Raw genomic sequence first — 13326 nt, 5'->3', positions numbered from 1 at the left:
TCTTTGCAGACATACCAGCTGCCATTTTCTGGAAGAAAAATCTTAATGGAAGAAGCTTGAATAATGTCTGGAGCCTTATACTCTCTTGTTTGGAGGAACTAAGTATTTACATATTTTGAATCCTCCGGTTATGTGTCAATTTGGATTGTAGTCTACAGACAGAGAGAGGTTGCTTTGACAGAACTGAACTCTCTTTCACCTCTGCTTGAAAATTAGACAATTCTTGCCTGAACTCATTGTTTTCTTGTAATATCTTGCTGCGACCAGCAAGGAACAGACAATACACATTACATTCTGATACTTTACAACTTCTGCATCCAGAGCTCTAGGTCTGTCAGCATATTTTACCCCTGAGATATCATAGGCAACAATTTCATAACTGTTTTGCCACAGCAAAGGAAGATAATCAGCCTTCTGGCATGCAGTTGTTTCCTTTCCAAGTACTGCCAGACTACTAGGCAAATGCTACAGATTTGAGTAATTTTTTATAGCATCACCCATTTCTTACATTAAATGTTCTGTCATTCTGCGTTTGGTCCATATAATATAAATGATACCAGATATTTTAAGCAAGAGTGGGATTTAGTACTGGGAATTAGGTGCTCACAAAATGCTTAGAAAGTTAAGGGAGCCTATTCTTGACTGAAAACCCTGTAATTGTTACAGGAATAAGTCTGGAGTCATATACTAGGAGGCAGTTGCCACTGAGGCCATCACTGCATCTATGCTTTAAGAAGCTGTTGCCACAACTCAGGATTACAACAAAGAAGGTGAAGAATGAGTATCTAATCCACAGCCCAGGACCCTGGCCCCTCCCTCACTACCAGCCTCAAAGACACCTAGGTGCTCAGGGGAGCAAGCAAGGCCCAGTGGCCAGGGATTAAGCATAAGGCTAAACTTTTTACCTCAACTAGGAAGATGGCAGGAGGAGGAGCGGCTTCCTTCTCCCTCCCACTCCAGGAGGCTAGGGCTCAGGAGCATATCTTGGTGTCTCCTGCACACCCTGATAGTCCTGAGTAAATATGAATGAAGACAGGTATGAGATTCTATCCTTGTCCTCAATTCACTCCCCTTCTACCCCAGGCCTCACAATGGTGCTACCTAAGGAAGTCTCCTCCCAGCCCCCACTCCCTGCCAGCCTGCACTGGCCAACAAGTTGGAGGAGGATCCAATGAGAGTGTGTAAATGTGAGATCAAATGTACCTGCTTGTGTTTAACTTTGTATTTAAGCAAACAAAGCAAATAAACTTGAATTATATTTGTTACCAGAAAAATGAAATAAGAAAAATTAAAATATTAATTGCCAGGTAGAGGGACAAAAAAGAGTGAATATCTAATGTAGCAAACTGAATATTACCAAGTGTGAATTCAGGTGGAGAAGTATTGCTGTGGTCACTGCTTTTTACTCACAGAGTCAAGGACACTAGAATGCTAGTGTGGGAAGCTGCACATTGACAGCCCTTGCTTTCTTTTTTTTTTTTTTTTAAGATTTATTTATTTATTTGAAAGTCAGAGCCGGCGCCGCGGCTCAACAGGCTAATCCTCCGCCTTGCGAGCCAGCACACTGGGTTCTAGTCCCGGTTGGGGCACTGATCCTGTCCTGGTTGCCTCTCTTCCAGGCCAGCTCTCTGCTGTGGCCAGGGAGTACAGTGGAGGATGGCCCAAGTGCTTGGGCCCTGCACCCCATGGGAGACCAGGAGAAGCACCTGGTTCCTGCCATCGGATCAGCGCGGTGCGCCGGCCGCAGCGTGCCAACTGCGGCGGCCATTGGAGGGTGAACCAACGGCAAAAAGGAAGACCTTTCTCTCTATCTCTCTCTCTCTCACTGTCCACTCTGCCTGTCAAAAAAAAAAAAGAAAAAAGAAAAGAAAAGAAAAATAGAAAGAGTTACACAGAGAGGAGAGTCAGAGAGAGATCTTCCATCCGATAGCTCACTCCCCAGATGGCCGCAATGGCCAGAGCTGCGCCAATCCAAAGCCAGGAGCCAGGAGCTTCTTGTGGGTCTCCCATGCAAGTGCAAGGGCCAAAGTCCAAGTCCTTGGATCATCTTCTACTGCTTTCCCAAGCCATAGCAGAGAGCTGGATAGGAAGTGAAGCAGCCTGGTCTCGAACCGGCCCCCATATGGGATGCTGGCGCTTCAGGCCAGGACATTATCCCACTGTGCCACAGCGCCAGCCCCAACCCTTACTTTCTAACAGTTACACAACAGAACTATAGCTAAATGGCATCTATGACACTTTTGACTTTCCAGATCGTTGGAAGGTGATCTATATCTAGAACCTCAGTTGCAAAGGAGTCTGAGAGATTGTATTTTTTTTAAAGCTTTCCTATCTCTCCGAACATGTGGAGTTTGAGAGAACTAACCTAAAAATATAGCATAGCCTATTAACATGGCTTTTGAATGATTAAAAGTGGTTCTGCCAATCGGTGGCAATTGAGAGAGACTAAAGATTGAGGAAAAACAAATTGTTCTTTTTCCTTTGTTCTATTTGAGCTTTTTGTGGGCCCCTGTCTACTTAAAATTTCCATGAGTGGCAACCCAGCAATTTTTCACTCATGGCAGGAGTTCCTTCCTATCCCAGCATTAAAATCTAGAATGTGACAATCCCATCAGCTTGCAGAACACACTTCATTGTTCCTTATTCCCTGGAAGGCACTAGCTTCAGCCTTTGGGTATTCCTCTTCAGAGGTATGGATCCCAAGCCTATAGGCCCCTATTCAAATTCAGAGCCAGCAGTAGGCTACCACGCAACACTGCCTTCTGAGATACCGGAGTTTTATATCTGTGACATGCTTTCCTTCAGTTTCCAAAATTTAGTAACTCCAATCCCTTCCCCTTATCCTCTCAGATGTAGAGGTGACAGTTGCTTCCTGGAGTTCCAACTTCTGGGATACCTTACAGCTCATTTACCCTTCCAGTTATCTAGAATAAAATTTTTATATCAAATTGTTTTTTAAAAAAGATTGTTTATTTATTTATTTGAAAAATGGCGTTACAGAGAGGGAGAGACAGAGAGAAGAGGCAGAGAGAGAGAGAAGTCTTCCACCTGCTGGTTCACTCCCCAAATGGCCTGGACAGCTGGAGCTGGGCCATTCTTAAGCCAAGAGCCAGGAGCTTCTTCCAGGTTTCCTACATGGGTACAGGGGCCCAAAGGCTTGAGCCATCTTCCACTGCTTTCCCAGGCACATTAGCAGAGCGCTGAACCAGAAGTGGAACAGCCAGGTCTTGATCTGAAACCCATAATGTGATGCTGGTGCTGCAGGTGGCAGCTTAACCTACTATGGCACAGTGCCGGCCCCTATTAAATTCTTTATATACAAATAACAAGTATGTTTGCTGTCTCTCTTTTTTCAATTATTTATTTATTTATTTATTTAAAGACAGAGAGACAGGAGAGAGAGGGGGAGAGAGAAAGCGAGGGAGAGGGGGATGGGAGAGGAAGAGAGAGAGGCAGAGAGAGAGAGAGAGAAAAGAGAGAGATAGAATGAGAATGAATCTTCCATCTGCTTGTTCATCCCCCAAATGGCCACAATGGCCAGGGATGGTCCAGCTGAAGCCAAGAGCCTGGAACTCCCTTCTTTTTCTTTCTTTTTTTTTTTTTTTTTTTTTTTGACAGGCAGAGTTAGACAGTGAGAGAGAGAGACAAAGAGAAAGGTCTTCCTTTTTCCGTTGGTTCACCCCCCAAGTGGCCACTATGGCCAGTGCGTTGCGCCAATCCAAAGCCAGGAGCCAGGTGCTCTTCCCGGTCTCCCATGCGGGTGCAGGGCCCAAGGACCTGGGCCATCCTTCACTGCACTCCCGGGCCACAGCAGAGAGCTGGACTGGAAGGGGCAACCGGGACAGAATCCGGTGCCCCAACCGGGACTAGAACCCGGGGTGCTGGCGGCACAGGCGGAGGATTAGCCTAGTGAGCCATGGCACTGGCCCTGGAACTCCCTTCTGTTGTGCCAACTCCCACCCGTTTGCTGTCTCTTAACAGACTCTCACAGATTCATTGGCTCCCTCCACTGAATGCTACACAGGAAAGGCCACAGAAAGAGGAGCTGGTACATTTCAGATACATTCTCATCAACTAACTCAAAGACTATGAGAAAACTTTAAAAATAGTGAAAATGTCTGCAAAATGTAGCAAAAAGAATGTACTGGAATCAGTGAGGGCTAGGGACACAGACAAGGGATGAGATAGGAGAGAGACTTTTAGTTACCTTCCTTTCTCTTCCATGTTGCTTTATACAGGTCCAACAGTGACAAAGCGTGTGATCCAAGTTGGAAAAAAGGCTTTTATTGCTTGGTGATTGATTCTCTATTGCTTTAGTATGTTGGGAACACAAATAGCACACTGAGGCAGAACTGATCCAGAAAAAAAGAGATAAAAGAATATCACAGATATAACCAAGATTTTAAACTTATATAAGCAATGGCAGAAACCTATTTGACAAAATATTTGAAAAGTTAGATAAGAAAATAAATGCTTGGAAAGATTTTTTAATGGAAGGGTATCAGATGATGACCCAAGTGCTTGGGTCCCTGCTACCCACCCACGTGGGAGACCCGAATGGAATTCCTGGCTCCTAGCTTCAGTCTGGCCCAGCCCTAGCTGTTGGTGGCAATCTGGGCAGTGAGCTGGTTAATGGAAAATCTCTTTCTCTCTGTCTCTCCCTCTGTCACTTTGCCTTTCAAATAAATAAATAAACCTTTTTTTTTAAAATTGTAAAAAATAAGCTGTTTTTATTGTTAGATTCGACAGACATAAAATTACATTTCAATAAATATAATCAGTATAAACAAATAAGAATAAGGAAATAAAGTTAAGTATGTGTGCTTTAATCCTTCTTGCCAGCCATATTATACAGACTAGAATTTCCAATAAAATGTTGAATAGAAACGGTAAGACATTTGATCCGATCCACATATTAGGAGGAAGTATTTCACATTGCATCATTAAATACTGTGTTAGATATGTAAGGTTTTGTTCACTGCTCTTTATCAGATTCAGGAATTTTGCTTTAATTTATAGTTTGCAAAAGATTTTATCATGAACAAGTGAATTTTATCAATTATTTTTCTGTATCAGTTGGAATGATCATGCTTTTATCCTTTATTTTGATAATTTGGCATATTATATTCATGAAATTTCAGACATTAAAAATTACTTTGGGGGCTTGCGCTGTGGCTCAGCAGGCTAACGCCCTGGCCTGAAGTGCCAGCATACCATGTGGGATACCAGTGCTGCAAGTGGAGGCTTAGCCCACTGTACCACAGCCCCAGCCCCAGACATGCCATCTTTTTTTGTAAGATTTACTTATTTATTTGAAAGGCAGAGTTACAGAGAGGCAGAGGCAGAGAGTGAGAGAGAGAGAGAGAGAGAGAGGAGAGAGAGAGAGAGAGAGTTCCATCCACTGGTTCACTCCCCAAATGGCTGCAATGGATAGAACTGGGCAGATCCAAAGCCAGGAGTCAGGAGCTGCTTTCAGATCGCCCATGCAGGTGCAGGGGCCCAAGGACCTGGGCCATCTTCTACCACTTTCCTAGGACATAGCAAAGAGCTGGATTAGAAGAGGAGCAACTGGGACTCAAACCAGCATGCATATGGGATACCAGCACTGCAGGCGGTGGCTTTACTCACTACGTCACAGCATTGGCCCCAGACATGGGCATCTTAACCACTGGACCAAAACCTGTCCCCTTCTTTGGGTCAGTTTTGGCAATTTGAATCTTTTTAGGAATGTATCTGTATCATCTAACTTGGCATTAAACTATTTGTTATAATCCCTTTGACACTTTTTTTTGGTGTGTAGGATTAGCAGTGATAAACATATCATCTTGTACATTCCTTATTTTGCCCATTGTTTCATTCTCAATCTAGCTAAAGGTTTAACAACTTTATCTTAACAACTTTGGTTTCAATGATTTTTAAAATTGTGTCTATTACCTTTGTCATTGATTTCCTCTCTATTGTTTACTGTTTTCTTCCTTTTGCTTGCTTTGAGTTTAATTTACTTTGTTTGATTCTTATGTAAATTTGCAGCTTAAATATTGGCCTGAGAGGCCAGAGCTGTGGCATAGCAGGTAAAGCTGCTGCCTGTAGTGCCAGCATCCCATGTGGGTACCGGTTCGAGACCTGGCTGCTCCGCTTCCAATCCAGCTCTCTGCTATGGCCTGGGAAAGCAGTAGAGGATGGCCCAAGTCCTTGAGCCCCTGCACCCAGATGGGAAACCCAGAAGAAGCTCCTGGCTCTTGGCTTTGGATCGGCGCAACTCTGGCCATTGTGGCCATTTTGGGAGTAACCCAGTGAATGGAAGACCTCTCTCTGTTTCTCCTTCTCTCTCTGTGTAACTCTGACTTTCAAATAAATAAATAAATCTTTAATAAATGTATATATTGGCCGGCGCCGTGGCTCAACAGGCTAATCCTCCGCCTAGCGGCGCCGGCACACTGGGTTGTAGTCCCAGTTGGGGTGCCAGATTCTATCCAGGCTGCCCCTCTTCCAGGCCAGCTCTCTGCTATGGCCCAGGAAGGCAGTGGAGGATGGCCCAAGTTCTTGGGCCCTGCACCCCATGGGAGACCAGGAGAAGCACCTGGCTCCTGACTTCGGAACCGTGTGGTGCGCTGGCCTCGGCGGCCATTGGAGGGTGAACCAACGGCAAAGGAAGACCTTTCTCTCTGTCTCTCTCTCTCACTGTCCACTCTGCCTGTCAAAAATTTTTAAAAAAATATTGCTTTGAAACCTTTATTCTTTTCTAATATATATATTTAAAGTTATATTTTCATCTAGGCTCTGATTTTGTCTCACAAGTTTTGCTATGTTGTGTTTTAATTTTCATTCTTTTCAAAATGCTTTCAATTTCTCTATGATTTATTTATTGATCTGTAGGTTAACATAATTTTTATTATTTTTTTATTTTATTGAAAGAGAGACAGATCTTCCATCCATTGTTCCACTCCCCTAATGCTTATAGCATCCAGGACCTGGCCAAGCTGAAGCTAAGACCCAGAACTCAATCCAGCTCTCCCACATGGCTGGCAGGAGCCCATCTCCTTGAGCCAGAATCTGCTGCATCTGACTCTTGTGTTATTTAAAATTATATTGAGGGCAGCGATTTGCCTAGTGATTACAATGCAAGTTGGGGAACTAGTGTTGTGGTGCAGCAAGTTAAGCCACCATCTGCAACACTAGCATCCCACAAGGGTGCTGATTCAAGTCTTGGCTGCTCTACTTCTGATCCACTCCCTCCTGATGCCCTTGGGAAGGCAGCAGAAGATGAACTAAGTGCTTGAGGCTCTGCCTCCCTCGTGGGAGACTTTAATAGAGTTCCTTGCTCCTGGCTTTGGTATGGCCTAGCCCTGCTGTTGGCAGCCTTTTAGGGGAGTGAACCAATGGTTAGAAGATCTCTGTGTGTATATGTGTCCCTCTCCCTCTATAATCCCGCCTTCCAAATAAATAAGTCTTAAAAAAAAAAATAAAGACGCCAGTTAGGATGCACATGTCCCACATCTAAGTGCTTGGATTCAACTCCTGGCCCTGGTGATAACTCAAGTGGTTGTGTTTCTACCATTCCCTAGTTCATTTCCTCAGTGGCCAAAAGAACTCTGGTTGAGCCAGGCCAAAGACAGCAGCTAGGAACTCAATCCAAGTCTGTCACATGGGTGGCAAGGACCCAACTACTTGAGCCATTACCTGCTGCCTCCCAGGGTCTGAATTAGCAGAAAGCTAGAACTAGAAGCTGGAGGCAGGGCAAAAGCTCAGATACTCAGAAACTGGAAATAAACAATTGGCTAAAATTATCTAAAAGCAAATGTCTTGGTCCTTTTGATTCTATGATAGGAGCATGTTATGCCAACATTTGCTTTGACTTTAGATACAGCTTTTAGATGATTAAATTAATGGCATCTTGAACTTGATCTCTAGAGATGCTTGGGTTGTAATCTGAAAAAGATTGCATAGGCCCTCCTCAAAAATGTGCCATTTCAAATTATTTTAATGTTTTCAATAATGACTCAATCTCTTCCAAGCACTATAATAGATATCTCAAAGTGCACTATTAAATATTCCTATATATAGGCCGGCGCCGTGGCTCAACAGGCTAATCCTCCGCCTTGCGGCGCCGGCACACCGGGTTCTAGTCCCGGTCGGGGCACCGATCCTGTCCCGGTTGCCCCGCTTCCAGGCCAGCTCTCTGCTGTGGCTAGGGAGTGCAGTGGAGGATGGCCCAAGTCCTTGGGTCCTGCACCCCATGGGAGACCAGGAGAAGCACCTGGCTCCTGCCATCGGAACAGCGCGGTGCGCCGGCCGCAGCGCGCTACCGCGGCGGCCATTGGAGGGTGAACCAACGGCAAAAGGAAGACCTTTCTCTCTGTCTCTCTCTCACTGTCCACTCTTCCTGTCAAAAAAAAAAATATTCCTATATATATATTGTCTCCTCAGTAATATAGTATTCCTTAACAATTATTCATAATTCCAGTTATCCAACTCTTTCATTGCTATCCTGTAAGCTATCTCAAAAAGCTGTTTTTCTGGCACTGTAGGACTTCTCAGTTCACCATCAGCTTAATAAATATTTTCCCACTGTGAAAAGAGATAATCACAAATTATCTGACACATGTTGTCTTCCATTTATGCATGTTAGTATTTGTTTAATATTTATTTATGTTTCTTTATTTGAGAGACAGAGATAGACAGAGCTCCCATCTGCTGCCCCTAACAGGTAGGGACTGAAGTCTGGAGTTGGGAACTCAATCCAAGTCTCTCATGTGAGTGGCAGCAACCCAACCACTTTATCCATCACGACTGCCTCCCAGAGTCTGCATTAGCAGGAAGCTGGATTGGGGGCCAGAGCTGCAGTTAAACCCAGACACTCTTGTCGTGGGAAATGGGCACCCTAAATGGCATCCTGTTAGAAACACCTACCCCTTGTTTGCATTGTTAACTGTTTTACTGAATAAAACTTATCTTCAGGTTATGATACCTTGTTCTTGTACTTGCAGTCAGCCTGCATTCAATAAGCAATCATGTCAATAAATCCCTTCTTTATTTTAGTTACTATCGTTAGAAATTTGTAATAGACTTTTTTTGGGGTAGTTTGGACATTTTTTTAAAGATTTACTTATTGTATTTGAAAACCAGAGTTACAGAGATGCAGAAGGAGAGAGAGAGAGAGAGAGAGAGAGAGAGAGAGAATCTTCCATCCACTTCCCAAATGACTGCAACAGCCAGAGCAAAGCTGATCCAAAGCCAGGAGTGAGGAGCTTCTTCTGGGTCTCTCATGCAGGTGCAGGGGCCCAAGGATTTGGGCCATCTTCTACTGCTTTCCCAGGCCATAGCAGAGAGCTGGATCAGAAGTAGAGCAGCCGGGACTTGAACTGGCGTCCATATGGGATGCTAGCACTACAGGCGGCAGCTTTACCCGCCACACCACAGCGTCAGCCCCTTTAATAGAGTTTTATTGGAGGAAGGAAACTGTTATCAGTTGTGTCTGGATTTCAGCTAACACTCTCTAGACCTATTCTTTCGACAACAGATGATGGATGACCAAGGACATGTTGATGTGATAAGTAAGCAATAAAGAAAGTATTTAACTATATTAAAAATAATACTCAGTGAGTAAGAGTCATTGGTATGTTTTAGAACAAAGGAAATATTTGGTAATTAAAAGCTAGTGGGAGGCCTGAGAGAAATGGCTAATGGGAAGGAAATATACAAGATGATCCAGAAAGTAATAGTGCTGGAAAGTGAAAGTACTTTAAAAAAGAAAGTCCACTATGATGGGAGTATGTCAGAGGGATACAGTGGACAGCTGAAAGAGCTCTCAATAGCCAAAACTGAAACAATTTGAGTAAAACTAATAAAATAGTATTTGATTATAACACGAAGTATAAAATAAATATCCACGAGTCCATACAAGTATAAATGAAAGATTGGATGAGTTAATAATGCACAAGGAAGAGCTGACAAATATCTTGTACCAAAGAATTCCAAATAATTTATGTAGGTATTCTGCCTTTAAGGAGATGGAATATAAATCCCCGCTTCATTAACGTGGGCTACATGTAGTGATTGTCTTTAAAAGAGTAAAATATGGAAAGAAATTTAAAAAAAAAAAGAGAGAGAGAAATTTTACAGTAAAGAATCCTGACAACACTATGAAAAGCTAGGTGACCAAGGCTAGGACCAACAATGATAAGTCACATTGATAGCATGTACTGTTATTATGATGTGATTGATGATCATGCTGTTTTACCTCTGTGCTCTTTCTCCCAAAAACTCATAACCTCAGTCTATTCATGAGTAAAATAGCAGGTAAAATCCAACTGAAGTACATTCTACAAAATACCTGGCTAGTACTCATCAAAACTATAAAGGCCACCAAAAGCAAGGAAAGTTTATGAAACTGTCACAACCAAGAGGAACCCAAGAAGATGTGGCTGTTAAAGATAATAGTTATCCTGGTTGGGGTCCTGGAACAGAAAGAAGACATTGGGAAAAACCAGAGGAAAATCTAAGTAAACTATGGACTTCACTTAGTAACTATCAATATTGTCTCATTAATTGTGGTAAGTGTATGATTTGTGAAACGTTAATAGGGCAAATCTGTAGCAGGCATATCTACTATCATAATGATTAGGAACATCTAAGACTTTTATGAAATTTAAAGTTATTTACATAAATGTTTTAAAAGCTAGGAGTGGCCGGCACCGTGGCTTAACAGGCTAATCCTCCGCCTTGTGGTGCCGGCACACTGGGTTCTAATCCCGGTTGGGGTGCCGGATTCTATCCTGGTTGCCCCTCTTCCAGGCCAGCTCTCTGCTATGGCCCGGGAAGGCAGTGGAGGATGGCCCAGGTCCTTGGGCCCTGCACTCGCATGGGAGACCAGGAGAAGCACCTGGCTCCTGGCTTCGGATCAGCGAGATGCGCTGGCCGCAGCGGCCATTGGAGAGTGAACCAACGGCAAAAAGGAAGACCTTTCTCTCTCTCTCTCTCTCTCTCTCTCACTATCCACTCTGCCTGTCAAAAAAAAAAAAAAAAAAGCTAGGAATAAATCTTTATTTCCTGGTTGGTGTTAAATGGATGTTTTGGATGAGCATTAGTAGCATCCCAAATGAAATGTTCAAGATTTTAGAAGCTCTCAAGACTGGAATAATGGACTGATCTTCAATAAGACTTAATTTTATAAGGTTAAATAATTTTTGAATTTATGTCTAAAAATCAGTTGCACAATGCATTATGTTTATTAGCTGCAACAAATGTGGAAAAACCTTAATTTGTTTTATTTTTTAAAATTTTATTTGAGAAGCAAGATTTATTTTATGATAAGTGATGTGAGTTGATAAATTCTGCCATCCAAAAAAGTAAGTACTCATCTATATTAATAGTATTTAGCATGAAATACTATTGTGGTCAAAATACTCCTTGAGAATGGAACTCATTTTGGGAATGGTGCACTTTAAGCAATGCAAGACAAATTGGACAATTTCCAGAAAACAAAAAAAATTGAAATATGAGGAAATTCCACTGTGTACATGAAGAAATTTGGAAGGAAATAGAATGTTTAGCCTGGGAGGAGGAAAGAGAGAACATACTTAGTTTCTTCACCCATATGGAAGGAAGCAGTGTAAACGAAGAGTAAGATTAACATTGTATAACTTTAAGAAGTAGGATAAAATAGGGTAAAGCTTGAATGAGACATATTTTAGTAAAATATTAATTTGTGAAAATGAAAGTATTTACCTTAGTAGAAATGTGTTTAGGTAACTCCTATATACTCTTGTTGAAGATCTTCATGAAGAATTCAAGTATTTATGGGGAATTCTAATAAAATATATAAAATCAGCTTAGCCATTAGGTTCTTTGACATTTCTATCAATTAAAATTTTTACAATATTATTTTCTAGGGGCTGGACTTGTAGCAAAGAGGGTTAAGCTACTACCTGCATCCCATATGGGCATGGTTCAAGTCCAGGCTGCTCCATTTCTCTCTGTCTCTCCCTCTGTAACTCTGCCTTTCAAATAAATAAATCTTTTAAAAATGTTATTTTATGATACTAGCTAATTTTCTGAAGATTTTAAAAATAGTAGACATTGGGAAAGCAGCATAACATATAATGGATATGTTCATAGACTTTGGTGTGATTGTTTAGGTTCAGGTCTGGTCCTGCCACTTATGCATTGTGACCTTGGCAAATTATTTAAATTCTGTGTATTGGAGGTTTATCCACTGTAAAGCAATGTGTGTCCTCATTTGTAAAATGAGGAAAACTGTATCTACTTTATGTGGCTATCATAAGAATTTAGTGACATTTTTAATATACTTAAGACAGTAACTGGTACATTGCAAGCACTCTAAAAGTGTTATTAAAAATTATGAGGATTTTTTAGTAAAAGTTTTAAGGGACTTAGGGTTAATATTGAACTCTGTATTTATATAGTGCATTTAATGTTGAAATAGTTTTTATTCTTATATAGACTGGTGTTTTATTTTTAATTAAGAGGGAATTTTTTATGCTGTGATTTAATAAGAATAAATCGAATAGGTTCACTGAATAAATGATTCTGTGCTATGTAAATGTTTATACATTAAAATCTCAATTATTATGTTAGGTTATTTTACTCACATTTACTCTACATCAAGTTTAAATTCCAAAGTGTTTCTCCTCTAACATATTTTAAGGCCTGTCTTTCATCACTTTCTTTTTGCTCACTCCAAATGCAACAATACCCTTGCTTAACCAACTTAACTTATGCATCTGGAATTGCAACATAAAAGTCCCAAAACAGCACTTGAGAAACTATGATTTACACTTAATGTGTTACAGGTGGCTTCTCAGAAGAAATGCTTATTTCTTGTGTCATTAAAATGACAAATTTCTAAATTCTCAAATTGCATTTCTGTTAAAAGTTTACTGTAGTTCATTTTTACCCGAATTTGGTTTTGTGTACACATTCCCACATAATACTTTTGATCATATGTTTATAAGACCACAATTACCATTAAAATCCTAATAGAAGTAATTGAATATTAACAAATTCAGTAACAGGATTTCCTGCTGTTAAAACATCATAAGTTATTTAGACAATAGTGTACCAAATTTTATAACATGTTCTGGATATATTCTGGTTAAAAATTTTTTTATCAGATCACTGTCAAAAACAGCAGGAACATGATGGTGAGAAGTTAAAGTAAAACAAAATAACCAACTACTGTAGAGTTCAACATGTGATCATTACATTGGTTTCTGAGCAATTGACTAGCAGCCAATTTATGTCCTTTGAGGATTTTAAATTTGGTTTCTAATGTTTTTAATGTGTAATGAAACAAATGAGATAATC

General features: G+C 41.2%; 1 protein-coding gene across 1 annotated transcript in view; it reads right to left on the bottom strand.

Annotated features, from left to right (window-relative positions):
* The window catches only part of C5H1orf185 (chromosome 5 C1orf185 homolog), a 157589-nt gene that overhangs the window by 106565 nt on the left and 37698 nt on the right, over positions 1 to 13326 (bottom strand). Inside the window, exons 2-3 of the mRNA XM_062193336.1 lie at positions 11728 to 11808; positions 4208 to 4352 (exon numbers count right to left, since the gene is read on the bottom strand). The gene's annotated coding sequence lies outside the window, so the exon portion shown is untranslated. The remainder of the gene's footprint in view (positions 1 to 4207; positions 4353 to 11727; positions 11809 to 13326) is intronic.

The sequence above is a fragment of the Lepus europaeus genome, chromosome 5 (assembly GCF_033115175.1).
Source record: "Lepus europaeus isolate LE1 chromosome 5, mLepTim1.pri, whole genome shotgun sequence".
Classification (NCBI taxonomy): Eukaryota; Metazoa; Chordata; class Mammalia; order Lagomorpha; family Leporidae; genus Lepus; species Lepus europaeus.
Note: the sequence above shows the minus strand (reverse complement) of the source record. Positions and strands in the feature narration are given on the sequence as shown.